At 42.4% G+C, this 18,588-nt stretch overlaps 1 long non-coding RNA gene across 1 annotated transcript in view; it reads left to right on the top strand.

Annotated features, from left to right (window-relative positions):
* LOC128592716 (uncharacterized) overlaps positions 1-18,171 on the top strand; it is a 34,534-nt gene extending 16,363 nt beyond the window's left edge. Inside the window, exon 5 of the long non-coding RNA XR_008381985.1 lies at positions 18,100-18,171. This is a non-coding gene — a long non-coding RNA (uncharacterized LOC128592716). The remainder of the gene's footprint in view (positions 1-18,099) is intronic.
* Positions 18,172-18,588: the final 417 nt, after the last annotated feature.

Here is an 18,588-nt window from a genome sequence, read left to right as displayed (position 1 = left end):
TCACATTTTTTAAGGGTTATAGTCAATATGATGAGATTTCAATTATTAATATTTATGCACCCAACCAGAATGTACCTCAATTTATAAGAGAAACTCTAACAGACATGAGCAACTTCATTTCCTCCAGCTCCATAATAGTCGGAGATTTCAACACTCCTTGGCAGTGTTGGATAGATCCTCCAATAAGAAGCTGAGCAAAGAAATTTTAGATTTAAACCTAACCATCCAACATTTGGATTTAACAGACATCTACAGAACATTTCATCCCAACAAAACTGAATACACATACTTCTCATCAGCCCATAGAACATACTCCAAAATTGATCACATCTTAGGTCATAAGTCTAACCTCAGTATACTAAAAGGAATAGAAATTATTCCTTGCATCATCCTGGACCACCATGGAATAAAAGTTGAACTCAGTAACAACAGGAATCTGCATACTCTTACAAAAACATGGAAATTAAATAACATTATGCTGAATGACAGCTGGGTCAGACATGAGATTAAGAAGGAAATTCCCAAATTTTTGGAACAAAACGACATGAAGACACGAATTATCAGAACCCCTGGGATATCGCAATGGCAGTCCTAAGAGGGAAATTTATAGCACTGCAAGCCTTCCTCAAGAGAATGGAAAGAGAGGAAGTTAACAACGTAATGGGACATCTCAAGCAACTGGAAAAGGAAGAACATTCCAACCCCAAAACCAGTAGAAGAAAAGAATAACCAAAATTAGAGAAGAATTAAATGAAATTGAAAACAAAAGAATTATACAACAGATCAATAAATCAAAAAGTTGGTTTTTTGAAAAGGTCAATAACACAGATAAACCTTTGGCCAACCTAACCAGGAAAAAAAGAGTAAAATCTCTAATCTCATCAATCAGAAACGACAAAGACGAAATAACAACAGACTCCTCAGAAATTCAAAAAATCCTTAATGAATACTATAAGAAACGTTATTCTCAGAAATATGAAAATCTGAAGGAAATTGACCAATACTTGGAAGTACGTCACCATCCAAGACTTAGCCAGAATCAATTGGAAGTGTTGAATAGGCCCATATCAAGTTCTGAAATAGCATCAACCATACAAAATCTCTCTAAAAAGAAAAACCAGGACCACATGGCTTCACATCAGAATTCTAGCAAACCTTTAAAGAGGAACTAGTACCTATATTACTCAACCTGTTCCAAAATGTAGAAAAAGAAGGAAGACTTACCCAACACGTTCAATGAAGGAAACATCACCCTGATCCCCAAACCAGGAAAAGACTCAATAAGAAAAGAAAATTATAGACTGATATCACTATGAATATAGATGCAAAAATATTCAACAAGATCCTAACAAACAGAATCCAGCAACACATCAAACAAATTATACATCATGACCAAGTCTGTTTTATCCCAGGGTCTCAAGGCTGGTTCAATATATGTAAATCTATAAATATAATTCAACACATAAACAAATTAAAAAACAAAGACCATATGATTTTCTCAATTGATGCAGAAAAAGCTTTTGATAATATCCAGCATCCCTTCATGATCAGAACACTTAAGAAAATTGGTATAGAAGGGACATTTCTTAAACTGATAGAGGCCATCTACAGCAAACCCACAGCCAATATCGCATTGAATGGAGTTAAATAATTGAAATCATTTCCACTCAGATCAGGAACCAGACAAGGCTGCCCATTGTCTCCACTGCTCTTTAACATTGTAATGGAAGTTTTAGCCACCGCAATTAGGGAAGAAAAGGCGATCAAGGGTATCCAGATAGGGTTAGAAGAGATCAAACTTTCCCTCTTCACAGATGATATGTTCGTATATCTGGGAAACACCAGGGATTCTACTTCAAAACTCTTAGAAGTGATCAAGGAATACAGCAGCGCCTCAGATTACAAAATCAACATTCATAAATCAGTCACCTTTATATATACTAACAATAGTCAAGCTGAAAAAAACAGTTAAGGACTCTGTTCCATTCACAGTAGTGCCAAAGAAGATGAAATATTTGGGAGTTTAATCTAGCAAAGGACGTGAAGGATCTCTATAAAGAGAACTATGAAACTCTAAGAAAAGAAATAGTTGAAAATGTTAACAAATGGAAAAACATACCATGCTATTGGTTGGGAAGAATCGACATTGTTAAAATGTCCATATTACCCAAAGCAATATACAATTTTAATGCAATCCCTATTAAAGCTCTACTGTCATACTTTAAATATCTTGAAAAAATAATACTTTGTTTTATATGGAATCAGAGAAAACCTCAAATAGCCAAGACATTACTCAGAAATAAAAACAAAGCAGGAGGAATCATGCTATCAGATCTTAGACTATACTGTAAATTGATAGTGACCAAAACAGCATGGTACTGGTACAGAAACAGAGAGGTAGATGTCTGGAACAGAATAGAGAACCAAGAGATGAACCCAGTTACTTACAGCTATTTGATCTTGACAAGCCAATTAAAAACATTCAGTGGGGAAAAGATTCCCTATTTAACAAATGGTGCTGGGTGAACTGGCTGGCAACCTGTAGAAGATTGAAACTGGACCCACACCTTTCACCATTAACTAAGATAGACTCTCACTGGATTAAAGATTTAAACTTAAGACAGGAAACTATAAAAATACTAGAAGAGAGTGCAGGGAAAACCCTTGAAGAAATCTGTCTGGGTGAGTATTTTATGAGAAGAAACCCCCGGGCAATTGAAGCAGCTTCAGTAATACACTACTGGGACCTGATCAAACTAAAAAGCTTCTGCACAGCCAAGAACACAGTAAGTAAAGCAAGCAGACAGCCCTCGGAATGGGAGAAGATATTTGCAGGTTATGTCTCTGACAAAGGTTTAATAACCAGAATCCACAGAGAACTGAAACGTATAAGCAAGAAAAGAATAAGTGATCCCATCACATGCTGGGCAAGGGACTTGAAGAGAAACTTCTCTGAAGAAGACAGGCGCACTGCCTACAGACATGAAAAAATGCTCATCATCTTTAATCATCAGAGAAATGCAAATCAAAACTACTTTGAGATATCATCTAACTCCAGTAAGATTAGCCCATGTCACAAAATTCCAAGACCAGAGATGTTGGGAACACTTTTAACCTGCTGGTGGGAATGCAAATTAGTACATTCCTTTTGGAAAGATGTTTGGAGAACACTTAGAGACCTAAAAATAGATCTGCCATTCAATCCTATAATTACTCTACTAGGCATATATCCAGAAGACCAAAAATCACATCATAACAAAGGTATTTGTATCAGAATGTTTATTGCATCCCAATTCATAATTGCTAAATCATGGAGAAAGCCCAATTGCCCATCAATCCACGAATGGATTAATAAATTGTAGTATATGTACACCATGGAATATTATGCAGCCTTAAAAAAGATGGAGACTTTACCTCTTTCATGTTTACATGGATGGAGCTGGAACATATTCTTCTTAGTAAAGTATCTCAAGAATGGAAGAAAAAGTACCCAATGTACTCAGCCCTACTATGAAACTAATTTATGGCTTTTGTATGAAAGCTATAACCCAGTTATAACCTGAGAATGTGGGGAAGGGGGCAAGGGGGGGGGGAGGCTGGGTGGAGGGAGGGTAATTTGTGGGACCACTCCTACGGTGCATCTTACAAAGGTACATGTGAAACTTACTAAATGTAGAATATAAATGTCTTAACACAATAACTAAGAAAATGCCAGAAGGCTATGTTAACCAGTATGATGAAAATGTGTCAAACAGTCTCCAAAGCCTGTGTATGGTGCCCCATGATCGCATTAATGTACACAGCTATGATTTAATAATAAAAAAATATGTTGGGCAAAAAAAAAAAAAAAAAAGGTCTGGTAGAATTCTGACGTGAAGCCATCTGGTCCTGGGCTTTTCTTTTTAGAGAGATTTTGTATGGTTGATGCTATTTCAGAACTTGATATGGGCCTGTTCAACATTTTCACTTGAGGGCGGTGCCTGTGGCTCAGTCGGTAGGGTGCCGGCCCCATATACCGAGGGTGGCGGGTTCAAACCCGGCCCTGGCCAAAACTGCAACCAAAAAATAGCCGGGTGTTGTGGCGGGCACCTGTAGTCCCAGCTACTCGGGAGGCTGAGGCAAGAGAATCGCTTGGGCCCAGGAGTTGGAGGTTGCTGTGAGCTGGGTGAGGCCATGGCACTCTACCGAGGCCTATAAAGTGAGACTCTGTCTCTACAAAAAAAAAAAACAAAAAACATTTTCACTTGATACTGGCTAAGTCTTGGAAAGTGATGTGCTTCCAAGTATTGGTCAATTTTCTTCAGATTTTCATATTTCTGAGAATAAAGTTTTTTGTAATATTCATTAAGGATTTTTTTTAATTTCTGAGGAGTCTGTTGTTATTTCATCTTTGTCATTTCTGATTGATGAGATTAGAGATTTTACTCTTTTTTTCTTGGTTAGGTTGGTCAAAGGTTTATCTATTTTATTGAACTTTTCAAAAAACCAACTTTTTGATTTATTGATCTGTTGTATAATTCTTTTGTTTTCAATTTCATTTAATTCTTCTCTAATTTTGGTTATTTCTTTTCTTCTACTGGTTTTGGGGTTGGAATGTTCTTCCTTTTCCAGTTGCTTGAGATGTCCCATTACGTTGTTAACTTCCTCTCTTTCCATTCTCTTGAGGAAGGCTTGCAGTGCTATAAATTTCCCACTTAGGCCTGCCATTGCGGTATCCCAGAGGTTCTAATAATTCATGTCTTCATTGTCGTTTTGTTCCAAAAATTTGGGAATTTCCTTCTTAATCTCATGTCTGACCCAGCTGTCATTCAGCATAATGTTATTTAATTTCCATGTTTTTGTAAGAGTATGCAGATTCCTGTTGTTACTGAGTTCAACTTTTATTCCATGGTGGTCCATGATGATGCAAGGAATAATTTCTATTCCTTTAAATTTACTGAGGTTAGACTTGTGACCTAAGATGTGCAGTCCTCTGGGTCAGCCCTGCCCTGGGAATTTCCCAGTTCTGCGTGTGCATTTTCTAGTCCCTGCGCTCCACCCAGGCCGGTACCACTTCAGGCAAACCCTTTACTCACGGGGCCTGCATTTCTGTCCCAGATTTGTTCAGCAGTAGTTGCCACCTGAGAAGATGCCCAGCCTCCTCTGGTTGCCCAGGAAGACAGGGTATGTGGCTTCGGAATATCTTGGAGTCAGTCCTATTGTTGCCAAAAATGGCTGCTGCTCTGTGCCTTGGGGCACCACCGCTCCCGAGTGATTCCCTCTCTGCCGACTGTCCTCTCCTCACTCCTGTGCCGCAGAATCAACATTGACCAGCTGCAGTCTAGGCCCTGTCCATAGCCCTTGAGAAATCACCCAAGAATCTGGACTTCTGGGGGACAGGCCTCCAGACCTCAGAGTGAGAGTGGAGGGGAGTGCTGGGAGCTCAGAATTGAAGGTAGAGAACATATATAGTTTTATACAGTTTTATGCCTGGCAGGAGAACGCCATGGCACCCTAGTAGGGGAGGTAGGTCCAAGTTTTAGAGGGTCTCTCCCGTAGAGTGTAGTGGGAGGACCTTTGAACTCTGCTCATTTGTTTGTGGGGCACTCTGAGCTGTTGTCATGGGGGAGGGGATTCCTGTCTGCTTGGTGATGGATTTTGTACCTTTTGTTTGTCTCCTTGGGGTTGCAGCTCGCCTCTGTGGGGTTGATGTGTGTTCTTCACCCTTCTCTTTTGATGTAGCTCTAATCCACCAGGTTACTTGCTAAATTTCTGTCCTTTAACTCTCCTTCTGGATGGGCACCTCTGCGGAAAGGTGGTTTCAGTCAGCCATCTTGTCTCCGCCCCTCCCAATGTTTTGTTATTACACATGACACTAATCAGCATCCTCATAGCTGATTCAGACATTCTTTGTGTATATCTGTACTCGGTCTACTAGAGCAGATTCCTACAATTGCAATCAAGATGTCAAAGGACACGCATGTTTAAAACCCTAGGTGTTGTTAAAATTGCTTTCAGTTAAGATTTACCAAGTTTTATTTCCATCCACAGATTATAAGAGTGCCTACCTGTGTTGGGATCACATGATCTGAGCAACCTTCATATTTACCACCACAATTAAAAAAAAATTAGAATTAGAGGATGTTTTGCTTACTTTTGTCATGTAACAACTTATTTTAAAACTTATCAACTTAAAAACCTCATTTAATTTTTTTCACAATTTTTCAGAGCAATAATTTGGGAAGGGCTTGGCTGGGCAGTTCTTCCCATAGTGTCTCTGATATGATTACTGTCAGAAGTTGGCTTGGGCTGGAATCATTTGAAGTCTTGATGAGAGCGGACAGCCAAGCTGGCTCACTCACATGGTTGCATTTGGTGCTGCCTGTTGCCTATGAGCTCAGCTGGGGCTGTCAGCCAGAGTGCCCAAATGTGATCTCTCCAGCATTGGGATTTCAGGGTAGTTGAATAATGCTTGGCCTCCCTCAAAGTGAGTATTCTATGAGATCCAAGTGAGCTGGGTGCTATAGCTCAGTAGTCAAAGCATTGGCCCCATAAACCAGAAGTGGTGAGTTTGAGCCTTACCTGGGCCTGGTAAAAAAAAATTAAAAAGGAAGCACAAGATACAAGTGGAAGCTGCATATCCCTTTCTGACCCAGCCTTAGAAGTCATACAGTGTCTCTTCTACCATGATCTACTGGTTGAAGCAGTCATAAGTTTGTCCAGATTCAAGGAGAGGGAGTATAGACTCCACCTTAAAATAGAAGAAATGTCAAAGATTCAAGGCTATTTAAGAACTGCCATCAAGATATTTTACATGCAAGCTTTGGCTGGACAGTATTAGTAATATATTCACCATCAGTGGTGCTCAAGTGTTTGTAGGACCTTTGATATGTGGAGTGGCTGTCATGGCTCTTGCATTAGGTTAATGTGCATCTGAATATGGGCAAGCATGAGTAGGCTGGTATTTATTAGTCTATGTGAACAATAGTTGAGCATTCAAGATCTGGGGGTGAGTGGCATCACTGATCTCGAGTTGGCTGGCTGTTGACTCCCAGGCATCTCTGACATTAGGAAGGGGATTCAGAGAGCCCAGTAGGGTTGGAGGACTCAGTTTTTGATATTCTCTCTGGGGGACTAAAATGGGAGGCCCTGGCATTGGTGATTATCCCAGAAGTGGTTATTCTGCTGTATCCCCTATGTCTGCACTGCAGGAGCATCATCCCCAGGACTAGGACAGTGGTTCTGACCATTGAATTTTAGTAAATAGACTTTTGTTTTAGGACCTTGAATGCCAATGCCTGATTTTATCAATCTTGGGCAAGGTAATAAGAGAAGGAGAAATCTAGAGAGTCCTGACAGTTATGTGTTTTCATTGGTAACCCATTCTAGCTCGGGGTATCTATGCTGCTATCTCACCTTAGATATGGTCCTTGACTCAATCATTTTGATTTTAACCTGCCCCAATCTAGGTTTGTTCTTAGGTTTAACCCCATAAACCCAGTGGCCTCTCAAGGTTTATGGGGCCAGGATCCTGTCCCTGAGATTTATAACTCTTCATAATTCCTTGGTTCTATATCCAGAGTCACCCAGATATTGATTAGAAGAGGAGCTCACATCCTATCAATTGCCTGTCACATCTGTGTAGCACATGGCAGGGCTGTGCGGGCCAGAATCTTCTGGGAACCTTTTCAGAATACATATGGCCAGGTCCTACCCTGGAACTCAGGTTAGATTTCTAGAGAATGGGGAAGGAAGTTCTACTTGGAAGCAAATTTTTGACAATTATGCTACCATTGCCCCCAAAGAGTCTTGTTTTACAAGGTGTTTTATTTTACATCTGTCACCTCAGTTGATCCTTGCAAAAGGCAAGGCAGGTGTTATTACCTATATCATAGGAAAGGAAACTGAAGCATAGAGAGCTTAAGTGACTAGCTTGTACATCTCATAGTTACTCCTGAACTAAGAATTTCTGACTCCTTTAGAAATCATTCAACACTTTTCTTTCTGTTGAAGACCTCTAGGAATGCCACAGGGCACTCTTTTCACTGTGGCATACCTGGAGCTGTTGGTGGGGTGACTGGCAGATGGTCTGTTGGACTGTGTTTTAGCTCAGTGGGCAGAGGGTCTGGGACAGGGAAGCTCTACAGCTCAGACTGAGCCTCCTGCTGTGTGATTAGAGACACCTTTCCATCTGATTAGCTTGCAAATTTTGGCTGAATTTGAGTTGTGAAGGTGACACCTACCCTGGTGAGAATGCTGAGGCCATTAGGATGCATACCACATCTCCAAACGAAACAGCCAGTCTTCACTACTCCAGAATGTAGGTTGGTGGTGGAAAATAACAGAACAAACCTTTATTTTACATTCCAAAGTGCTGCTTAGAGGAAGGGCTGGCCTGCTACTTGGAAGTGAATCTGGCAAGAACCAGCCCCTAAAGACAAGGATGTATCCTTTTGAAAGAAGTATAAGGGAGTATCTAGAACAAAAGACTTCATCTGTGGCCAGCAAGAATAGTGGTTGCCAACCGGATATCTCCCTAATCCTATAATCTTTTGGTGATAAAGAAATTGCAATCTCTTCACCTTGGAGAAGACAAGTGAAGGTGAGCACCACAGTATTTAAGAGACATTAGAGACCCCCTGGTCAGCTCCCATAATTTTCAGCACCAAAGCCAGGCTTAGATGAAAAAGAGACTTGTCTGGAGTCACAGTGCAGAAGTGGCATTCACAGAACTAGATCCCAGAGCTCTTCCTGCTCATCATGCCACCTTACCACTTCCTGGAGGTCCAAATGCCTGAGAAAGGGAGAGATGCTTACACTTAATCCATTCACATCATCTCCAGCACAAGCGGGGCAAACACAGCCAGGCATTCTGACTTCAAACAAGCCAAATTTTCAGTTTTGAGTATCTTTTTAATGCCATTCTATCTCTCATCCTTTGGTGAGAGGATGAGCTATACATTAAAACAGGAAGTCTACAACTGGCCTGGTGATTTTTGGGTGCTTGTAGAGGCTCCCAAACCTCTTTCCCTGCCACACAGTTCAAGTAATCTTTGTTCATAAGGTCCTCATGTTCTCAGTTAGAATGTAAAGCAATAAGCTATTATTAGCCATACATATGACTTCCATTTTGTTTTCCTGATGAGTTTGAATCACTAATCAAATCTTTTCATAGGGACCAGGACAGGTAAGTTTTACGACTGGAGGTATGAACTGTGAACATTTCCTGAAGAAGACATAATAAATCAGGAATTTCATGGGTCTTCAGGGACAATAGGAAGGCACCCAGGTCCTGAAGGGGAAGAAGAGAGAACCAACAAAGAATGGGGAGGGCAGCGTCAAAGGCCTCCACTACCTGTTTTTGAAATTTTCTGGGATTCATCCCTGTGGTTACCCTTGGCTAAATCCATGAGATTTCCTAATAGACATTGTGGTCATTAGGCTTTCTAATCATGTTCACAGAATCTGATTCTCCTTTGGACTAAGAATATCTACCATGTCTGTGTACTAAGAAGCTAATAATATCAAGTAGAACTACTCTCTGAAAGGACTTCTGAGGACATCTAGTCATATCCTTTCACTGGACAGGTGAAACCCTGAAAGTCTATGTGACATGCTCCAGCTAGCAATTAGAGCATTGAGTCTGGGACTCCATTGCCTTGACTGCTATTTTTCTCTTTTGTAACAGAGGTGTCACAAAATTCTGTTTGTGGTTTGTGATTGGGACTTGAAGTCCTAGCTTTGGTTTCCAGACTCCCTGGATTGACAGGTACTGAGGCAAGGTAGAGACTTTACATATCTTGCTTGGGTCAACTGATCATGTATGACCAAAAAATGTCTTTGCACTGAATGATTATTTCCTAGACAGGTGCAACCAAAGGAGTGAGAGAAAAGGGAAGAAAAAAGGGAGAAGTGGTTGTGTTTTGCAAATTAGATGAAGATAGGCATAATTTTTGTAGCTTCTCTTCCCCAAGGGAGCTTTCAATGAGTAGGCCATCCTGCTCAGAGAGCCCCACCTGTGCACTAATCCTTATGTTTGATCATTTGACACATGTGATAGAGGCTAACAATAATAATTTACATTTGCTGAGCACATTTTGTCAAGAAACTCAAAATCATATTATAAATTTCATGTGCTATGATAGGCACTATTATCCTGTGAAAGATGTTACAACAAACCATCCAATAATTAATTTACAAATACCAGAAAATCAGAGGGTACTGAATGAAAACCAATGTGACTGTGCAAGGAACCAATCACATCAGACCAACTTAATTTCCTCCAATGTCAGAATGACAGGTCTGGAAGATAAGGCAAAAGCTATAGACGTAAAATATCCTGACTTCAGTAAGCCCTTTAGCTCTGTTCCATATGATGTCCTCATAAACATGCTATGAAAATATGATGTCGACTCTGCTGTTATTATTTAGTCTTTGATTTATCATAGTTTTCTTTCCCTAAAGAATTTGAGTGGAGTGCTTTGTAGAAAAATATCTGCCACTGGGGAAAATACTGGAAGGGCCTCACTCAGAACCAGGCCAGGAATTAGTCTTGTTCAGTACTATGATTACAGAGATAACTCATGGTGACATAGCACTTTAACATTTGCAAAATGCTGAGAGTTGGGTCTCATACCCAAGTTTTTAGATTCTAAACTCAGATGATTTCCTGTTCTCCCCTAACTGCTTTGAAAGGAGCCACTCACTCAGCTATTCCAGAGGAACTATGAGTTTTCCATGACTATGAAGGAGGTGTAGAGAAGTAATATTTATAGTGTAGAATGGGGGAATCTGGTTTCCTAAGTAGAGAGCCCCCAACCCTATGGTCTCCAGGCCTTTTCCATAATGATTCTCTCTGTGGAGTCAAGCAGAGTGGGCCTTCTGGTGACCCTAAAGACAGATGTGAAGCTGAAAGTTTAGTCCAGGTTAGGGCAGAGTCACTAAGGTAGAGAAGGGTCCCATTCTAAGAAATTGGGGTGAAGATGGGTATTTCATAACTCCCTGAGAGGCCGGGTTGCTAAGAGGGCCTGAGGGACATTCAGAGAAAGGATTGCCACTCGGTCCAGTATCAAGAACAGTGTGGGCTCGGCACCTGTCAGCCACATACTCTGAGCCTGGTGGGTTCGAACTCTGCCCAGGCCTGCTACACAACAATGACAACTGCAACAACAGCAAAAAATAGCCGAGTGTTGTGGTGGGTGCCTGTAGTCCCAGCTATGGGAGACTGAGGCAAGAGAATTACTTAAGCCCAAGAGTTTGAGGTTGCTGTGAGCTGTGACACCACGGCACTCTACCAAGGGCGACATAGTGAGATTCTGTCTCAAAAACAAAAAAACAGTGAGATAGAGCTGCTTTCTTCTCCCCCTGCAGAGAGGGGGTTGGTGATTATTTGATGGTTCATACACTGCCAGTCCACCAGGAGGCAAAAACCCCACAGTCTTTCTGATGCCTACTGGCTCAAGACACCCTAAACAGCCCATGCTGTCTGAGTACCCAGGGAACATATAATCATGAGCAGAAAAAGAAAACTCATCACCCACTTAAGGGAATTTAGTAAACAACCGGAACAGGTGGCTTTTACTGAGGTAGAACAAAATGATGAGGCAGAAGAGAGCTTTAGAATAAAAGTTAAGATCTCTCAAGGAAAACTAGAGAACAACATCGATTTTCTTCAACAACGAAAAGTGATTTCTTAACTTAAAAAATGTGATAGGCAAACCGTGAAAGAGACTGGTCACTGCTGGGGATCAAATTAGTGTTCTGGGTGATCATATGGGAGAAATAGCTCACAAAGCAAAGATACAAAATATAAAGATGAGGAGGTCAAGAGAAAAATGCTAATAACTAAGAATTCTAATCCAAAAAACCAGGGGTTCTAGGAGATTAGACAGAGAGATAATAATTAAAGAAATAATAGAAGAAATACTTTCTGACAGAAGAAAGACATCCAGAGAACAGAAAGGATCACCAAGTGTTCTGGGATCACTGCAAACAGAAGCAAGGTGGCATTGCTGAACTCCAAAGAAAAAGAAAACATTATAGGATGTTGATGGAAAAAGTTTGTCATGTACAAAGGAAAGGCCTTTAGACTTATTTGCAGAAGTAGAAACCAGAAGACTATGGAACAACATTTGCAAACATTGAAAGAAAAGAATTATGATCTAAGAATTCTATATTCAGTCATGGTAATGATACTCTCCCAGCACATTTTTGGACATATAAGGCGTCAGTGAGTTTTCAACTCAAAGTCCGCATGCAGGGTCAAAAACTGGAAGGGGCTTCAGAAATTATTGTAGACACTCATCCTCCGTATTAGTTATTTCCTTTGTGAGCATGTGTATGTTCCTGGTGGGGTAAAGATAGGGAATCATAAGAGTAGGGAATGGAGAGAATGTCAGGAGAGCTATTGATGGGCTTACAGATGCTTATTTGCATTTAGACATGTTTACTAAAGAATCGAGTTGGCCATAATAAGCATAATTTCAAGTCAGTATAAGAGAGCCCCAGGGAAACAAATATGGTTATGGTGGAATTTCCCAATGAGAGAAAGAAGACATATATTAGATGACTAGAGGTTTATCCCCAAAGAGTTCCCACCTAGGGTTGTCAGGCTTAGCAAATTAAAATACAGAATACCCAGTTAAAATTAAATTTCAGGTAAACAATGAATGTGTGTGTAAGCATGTCTGAGATACAGTTTCCATAGAGGCTGGGATGCCAGCTATAGACAGATGCTTAAAACTGGAGTTTCAAAGGGAAGGACAAAAAGAAACTTAGATTAGTGCCAACATGGGAGCCAGAGAAGGAGTGATTTTTGAGTGCCACCTTGTCTAGGTTTGAAATAGATTTGAACTGGTCTTTGCCTGTGTGATATTTAAACTCTAATTAGAGATTGAGAATTAGAGCTAATTTTCATCGAGCATTTACCATGTGTCAACCACTATGCTAAGCACTTCAGCTCAATTATTATTCAAAGTAATGATCCCCATTTTATAGATGGGGAGACTAAAGTGCAGAGAGTTTAAATGACTTCTTAAGGTCACATAATCAGCAATTGGCAGATCCAGGACTTGAAGCCTGCCTGGCCCTGGAAGCTGCACTATTGCCCTCAATGCCATCCTACTCCATAATCAACTACAGCAAATGAGCAACAAAAACAAAGGCAAAGCATGGTGTTTGCTGGCACTGTATGCAGGCATTGGAAGTGGTCAGGGTGGGAGAGGTCAGTTTGGGAAGACTTGCCAGGGAAATATTCTTGGAAAAAGAGACCTAGAAATTGAATTCTCACCAATGGGTTTGAATTTGGGTTGTTGAAAGGAGTGAGCAGGAGATGAATGAGATGAGGCTGACAGGGAGGGTAGGGTGAGGCAGTGCCCCAGCAAATCAGAGGAGACAGGAGGAGTTGAGTTGACTGATTAGGGAAGAGTGTGTCTAGGGTGGCACACAGAGTGACCAAGAGAGGTTAATCACAGGTCAAAGAGGGGTCAGGGGCCACATCATGGGTGAGGGATTGGTGAATTGCTATGGACTGGGGGAGCTGTGAATGGCATATAGGCTAGTTTAAGCTTTTGATCTTTATCTTGAGGTCCTTGTCTTAAAACCAAGAAAGCATTAGAGGCGGTGGGGTGGAGTGGGTGGGTTGGAGCAAAGTTTAGGAGATAAGTAGACAAGAGGTGGAGATGGATCTTCATGCGGGGAGAAGCTGATGCCTGTGGGGTCCCTGGACAGTGCCCCTGAATAGAGGGAACCCTGTAAACTGACTGGTGGACAAAAGGAGGGGGTCTTGTTTGCTACAGTGTTGGGGAAGCTACTGACCCAGGAAAGGAGGGGACTGATGGTCTTGTTTCTGAGCAGGACGCAGACAGGCAGCCCTAGTTGGAAGCAGGGCTTCATGTCAGCTTTGAGAGTGTGTCTATAGCAGTGACAGGCAGAGCTAGGGTGAACAGATCTCCCAGAGAGGCATCTCTACCCCCAGGCTGGTACAGAGCCCACATGGAGACCTAACATGGTAAAGACAGGAGCTCAGATGCCTCTCAGGCAGCATCCTCCCCGCATGCTGCCTTTACATAAAGCCCACACAATCTTTCTAGAGCACCTACCACCACGGGCCAGGTGCTGTCCCTGACACTGACTGTGGGCAAGCCAAGTCATCACCATGCAAGGCAGCTGAAATAAAATGTGTAATTGTGCTCCAAGATACCTTAATTGTTTATTAATTACTTCATAAATCATAGTGACACCTGTGTTTGTGCTCCTGTTAATTCACTCTCATGAGATGGGGGATGAAAGTACATTCTGCTTTCTTGAGAAGTACATGGACCAAAGAACTACTGGGCCCTTACCTATGAGACAGATGCAGCTGAAATGGCCAGGGGACACCAGGGCTCTTGGTGCTTCTCCCTCACCCCCAGTCAGCCTCAGCTGAACCCTGTCCTCCATGGCCAAGGCAGCAGCTAGAGCCTAACAGGTGAGGTGCTCTGCTGCCTCCATTTGATCTCATCTTCCCAGAAGCGGGGAGAGAAGGTTACTGTATTCATTTTATAGGGGCAAACAGAGGCTCAGAGACTTTATGCAAGTCCCAAGGTCACACACTCCATTAAGTGACCATGCTGGAGTTTGGATACAGGTTTATTTGACTACAAATAATGTCACCCCTCGTGGGAGAGTCAGAGAACATCCTGGGGATGAGGAGGGAGTTTTCCTATTAATCCCAGATGCCTCCCTATGTACCTTTTAGACTTACTCAAGGAAAGGAAAGTTATTTTCTATATGATAATACCCCTCATTTTCTTAAGGATCATATTTAAATAGAAACAGAATTCATCCAGAGTTCTTCAGCAGGGGTGTTCTGGTGCCCTGCCACCAAGACTGGCCACCACTGGAGTCCCCCTCTAAGTGACCTCCATTCCAGACAGTCACCTGCTCCTGTCCCTGGGAGCCTCTTTCTGCCCACATCTGTTGGCGGCCATCAGCGACCAAGCGCCTGGCCCTGGAGAGCACACAACTGCTCCAGATGGCTGATAGAAGTTTATTGCCACAATCACTCTTAATGTAGCCATTCTAAAGCCCCTGCCTAGAAGCTCAGCTCCCGTGGTGGTACAGCAGTCCCTGGCTCCCGGGCGTGATGGCGCACTTCTGTGGATGCTATGAAGTCAAGTAATGTCATAAAACCCAGTTTGGGAGTAATTTTTTCCCCCTGGGTTGAGATTAGCACTTTGCAGAGAGAAGGGAGTGTCCCAGGCAGTAGAAGAGACTCTCTTCTCTGGGTTCTGAGCACGTTGAAGGAGGGGGTGTGCTGGGATGGAGGAGTACATGTGGAGGGCAAGTGTCCCATCCCCCATCTTCTTCCATTCTGCTCTGATTGTTCCTTAGGTCTTAGCATCAAGAGACCTTCCTGACCAGCCAATCCTGTTATTCTTTGTCCTTTGCAATCTATTATCTTCCTTCCAAGCACTTTTCTCCATATGTGATGATAAATTTACACTTGTTTCTATTTGTTCAATGTCTCTCTCAGACATTGGACTGTGCAGGGGTGATGTTTTGTTTGTTTTGTTCAGATGTCAGGTGTCAGCACAGTGCTTGGCACATATGTGTCCAAACAAATGTTTGTGAAATAAATGAATGAATATTACTATTGAGCCATAGTCATTTAAGGACAACTTTCTCAGGCTCTACTGCCAAGATATCTCATGATGTGCTTGCTAATAGGTGATTTAAGATTGAAGGGAAGGACGAAGGAATCTAAGATGTTTTTAGAGTAGTTAGATTCTGGGCCCTGAAGCCTGAGGCTAAGATGCCCAACCCCGCGTCAGGCATACAGTGGCACTGACCACAGAACACAACAAATAAACAAATGAGAAAAAGTTAGAAACAAACAATTTCTTTACTTTCTGTGGATAGCAAATAAGCGAGAGAGAGAGAGAGAGAGAGAGAGAGAGAGACAGACAGACACACCCAGGCCTTCAGAAAAGGAGCAGAGGTGTTTGAACCCCACCCGTCACATTCATCAGGCAATTTCCCCAGAGCAGGAAGTGAGGCATTCACCTGCCCAGCCCTCCTGTTCCACCCTATGCTCTAGTTAAGAGGCCTTGGTAGTGGCTTAGCCTCTCCCAGCAGGTGGCGCTAAGATCCTAGATCCCTAGGCCATTACTCTGGGATCTGGGTATGATGGGACTGGAGGACATCACTGGTCACTACTAGGATGTGGACAGGGAAGCTGTGAGTCTTGGAGGGGCCACCTGCACACCCACTCTCCATCAAGAAAAGGTGCTCAGAGGTAGTTCTGGGACACAGGAAAACTTCCTTCTTTCCCTCCCATCCCCTGGCCCTTTCTTCCATTGGGATCAGCTGCCCTGTGTGTGCAGGGCCTCATTCTGACAGGAGCCTGCTGGGAATTCAGAGAACATGGAGAAACTGCCCAGTCGGGTGTGTGGCCTAAGGGAGAAACCAGGTGGTGATTGCTGGACTAGGTCTGTTGTTATCAGTCACTGTGACTGTTGTGAGGTCAGGCAAGGCCTCGCCAGGAGGCACCAGGGCTGATCTGGACCCTGAGTTCTGGACCAGCAGAAGGGCAGGTAAGCTCAGGAGGAGGGGTGGACTGTGAGGACAGGGTGGAGGAGGGGGGTCCAGGGTCTCAGGGGAAGGGAGGTGGAGAAATGTTAACCAGAAGAAGGAAGCTCTGTAAGGCTGGGCTGTGAATCCAGGAGACCTCAACTACACACTTTCTCCCCAAGGCAGGACCACGAGATGCAGGTAGGGCACTGAGGCCAGAGAGGGAGAAAGAGGTAGTGAGAGCTTCCAGCAGGGAGCACAAACCACAGACACCTGTGGAGAGAAACAGGCGATGTGAACTGAGGCCACAGATGCAGAAGGCAGAACAATCCCTATAGGGAGTAGGGAAAACCTTAGGAAAGATCCTGTGATTATTAGAACTCAACGTGGATTCACTGAGTTTTGCCAAATTAACCTCAGAGTTAGGTCAGAGCTTCTAGAACATGGTTCTCAACCTTCCTGAAGCCACAGCCCTTCACGGCCCTTCAATACAGTTCCTGTGGGTCACGACCCACAGGTTGAGGACCTCTGTTCTAGAGCCATCTCCCAGGAAGATGGCTCATGGCTCTGGGGAAAAGACATACTTTGTGAGCCAGGCTTGGGCACATCTAAGACTTTGCCATCTCACATTTTCTCAGAGTTTAGGATGACATAATAATACCATCGGGGGAGTTGTGAGGGTTGAAGTGGTTGTGGGGGGCAATGTTAAAAGTCTTCTGATAGAGTGAACGTCTAATTTATCATTCATTTCTGAGAGTGAAAGAAAACGTGTCAGCTGAGGTCTTTGGGATGCAGACGCTGAGGAGGAGCTAGGAGGGCAAACTGTTTATTGAGCAAGAACACCTGCCAAAGAAATAAATAAATAAAAGAGGAAGAAGTGGGATCGGACAGGGGCCCCTGTGAAACCACAGCACACACCGCCAGTCTGGGAAGCTCTGGAGCAAATACTGACCATTAGAAGAGTCTTGGACCCTTGTACTAACTTGCACGGTTATTGGCCAGGGTGATTTGGGCTCAGAGGCTGAAGTGGTCCTGAGGGACATAGAAGCTGTAGAATGTCAGGTATAGGGGGCAGCAAATCCTTCCTTGAGTGAGTATCTGAGGGGTGTATTTCTGTGTCTGGCCCTGTTAAGAATTAGGCTGGGACAGCAGGAGTTAACCAGGATTGTCTCTCAAAAACAGGGCATCTAGTCAACATATTTCTAGAGGACTTTTATAGAATTCAGTCTTGGATTCAATCTTATTCTCTCCTGGTACTTTTCAGGTTAATTTTTTTTCTTTAACTAATTGCTTGTCTTGAACAAAATAGCTAGCATTCACTGACCAGTTAATTATATGCCAAGCATATGCTGAACGCTTTACGTGAATTCATTCAATTCTCCTAGCATCATGAGGCAGATACTGTTATTATAGACTTTATGCTTAGATGTACCTATAATTATATATTTATATACTTATATATTACATATACTTAGAAATAATAGAGACTATGTAACACACAATATAAGCTTATATAGAATAATTTTGTGCTTATGTAATTATACTGATATAATATCACTTATTTTATAGGTGAAGAAACTGTTGCACAGGAAGGTTATGTTGCTTGTTCAAGGTCATATGTCATCTAAGTGGAAGAGGTAGGTTTTAAACCAAGAGGATTTCTTCAAAGGCCTGAATGTGTAGAATTTTGAGCTGGCGGGGACTATAGAGGTCATCTTAGCATCATGTTCCCACAGTCATGTAGAAGGTAAGACAGATGCATAGCTTCTTGACTCCTGAGTCCAGAGTTTCTTTATATCTACATGCCTTAGACATGCTTGTTGAATTTGAGATAATAGAAAGTTGGAAAAAAAATCTAGAACCGAGGATACATTAGTGCAGGCATCCTCAAACTTTTTTAAACAGGGGGCCAATTCCCTGTCCCTCAGACCGTTGGAGGACCGGACTATAGTTTAAAAAAAAACAACTATGGACAAATTCCTATGCACACTGCACATATCTTATTTTGAAGTAAAAAAACAAAACGGGAACAAACACAATCACACAGCCTCATGTGGC

The sequence above is a fragment of the Nycticebus coucang genome, chromosome 8, assembly GCF_027406575.1.
Source record: "Nycticebus coucang isolate mNycCou1 chromosome 8, mNycCou1.pri, whole genome shotgun sequence".
NCBI classification, from domain to species: Eukaryota; Metazoa; Chordata; class Mammalia; order Primates; family Lorisidae; genus Nycticebus; species Nycticebus coucang.
Note: the sequence above shows the minus strand (reverse complement) of the source record. Positions and strands in the feature narration are given on the sequence as shown.